Here is a 2,017-nt window from a genome sequence, read left to right on the forward strand (position 1 = left end):
ATGCCTCCCAGAGTTGTTCTTCTGAAGGACAGGGGCCATATCCTCTATCGCCAACTCCTGGCCCACCTTGTTGGAGTCTGCTTCTGGGCATTAATTCCTCCCTTCCAGGTTGTGGATGCCTGAGAGCCAAACTGGTTCCAGCTACATCGCTGCATTGGAGAAGGCTTTGGCAGCTAGAGAAGAGTCAAAACTTTCCCCTACAGCTGTGGCTGAACTCAGTGGTGGCCCAAGTGGCTGTACAACAGGCACCAGTGGTGTCTGCTACCTGCTCCATTTCCCCCAACATCTTCCTAAGTTAAGCTCTTCCTAAGTGGAAATGTGGCTGTTTCTGCTCACTGATGTATCCCAAGAGCCTAGCACAGTGCCTGACACAAAGTAGCTATCGCTAAATATTAGTTGAATGGACTCCTTTCATCAATCCAAGGGTAGGCACTGCTGTTATCCTCATTATTTTCAGACAAGGAAACAAAGACTCACCCAGCTCACACAGGTGGCACAGCTGGAGTATGAGTCCAGGCAATCTGACTTTAGACTTTGAGCTTTTTTTTTTTTTAAATACAAACAATCCCACAGCATTTATTGCCATCTTGTAATAACATAAGGGTAATCAAAACAATACTAATAAATGTTCATATTGGACAAAGGACATCTAAAAACAAACTGTATCCATCTCAACAATTTCTCACTTCATTGATCATTTCTAGTTGGAGAAACTTTGCAGCAGAGTAATATATGTCCTTTTAGCATGATCTGACTCAGTTGTATTCATGACTTTGTTTTTGAATGAATCTCTTCTGCATCATCTAATACAAGGTTCATATACTCATCAAAACTAATGATACAGCCTTCTATCCGCATATTCACTTGCTCATAGAGCCACACCTGAATCCGCGATCTATTTTGTAAGTTTATCTGAAGATGAGGTTGATGGGCTGCACCATAACCTTCTGCGCTTTCTGGCCCTGGCCATGGTGTGCCATGGTGGAATTTCACAACGAGCACACCCACATGCTGATTTCAAGCTTTTAACTCTAAGAACCTACTTGATCAGTAGCTATAGTTACTGAGGACTATGATTAGAGTTGATGATTTAATTTATATTGGCAGTGTAATGGTTTTGAATATTTATTTTAGAGATTGCCTTGCCTTTAATGGCATAATGGCTTTTTTTTTTTTTTTTTTTTTTTTTTTTTTTTTTTTTTTTGGAGACAGGGTCTAGCTCTGTCACCCAGGCTGGAATGCAGTGGTGCAATCTTGGCTCACTGCAACCTTCACCTCCCGGGTTCAAGAGATTCTCCTGCCTCAGCCACCCAAGTAGCTAGGGTTACAGACACGCACCACCATGCCTGGCTAATTTTTGCATTTTTAGTAGAGACAGGGTTTCACCATGTTGGCCAGGCTGGTCTCGAACTCCTGACCTCAGGTGATCCGCCTGCCTCAGCCTCCTAAAATGTTTGGATTACAGGCGTGGGCCACCACACCCCACCTGGCATAATGGCTTTCATACTGTGTTAAGATATGATCAAGAGGATTAAGAAGAACGGAAAAGCTCTAATGTTTCAAAGGCCTTGGAAGACAGGATAAATACTTGCAACTGGCCAGGTCTGATACGGAGTAGGAAGAGGTCCTGGGGCACATGCATGCTCCACAGTTGGTGCCTTGTAGCAGGAGTTGGCAAACTTTTTTGTAAAGGGCTGGATAGTAAATAGGCTTTCTAGGCCATAGAGTCTCTGTCTCAACTACTCACCTCCGCCACAGTAAAAGGAAAGCATCCACTGTGAATATATAAACAAATGGGTGGGGCTGTGTTCCAATCAAACTTTATTTCTAAAAACAGAGGCCAGATCAGATTTGGCCCTCAGGCTGTGGCTTGCTGACCTGTCTTTGAGGATGTAAGCTAGATCTTCTGACCTTTCAAGAGAAGATGAAAAATCAGGATTTTTATGTAAAAAAGGTCCCAATTCTGAAAATGCAGTATGGGCTGCCAGTTTGTTTGCTTATATTGCCTCAAATATGT

General features: G+C 43.1%; 1 pseudogene; it reads right to left on the minus strand.

Moving 5' to 3' along the window:
* Positions 1-573: 573 nt before the first annotated feature.
* Positions 574-1,008, minus strand: LOC129486075 (small nuclear ribonucleoprotein E-like; annotated as a pseudogene).
* Positions 1,009-2,017: the final 1,009 nt, after the last annotated feature.

Source organism: Symphalangus syndactylus, chromosome 7, assembly GCF_028878055.3.
Source record: "Symphalangus syndactylus isolate Jambi chromosome 7, NHGRI_mSymSyn1-v2.1_pri, whole genome shotgun sequence".
NCBI lineage: Eukaryota > Metazoa > Chordata > Mammalia > Primates > Hylobatidae > Symphalangus > Symphalangus syndactylus.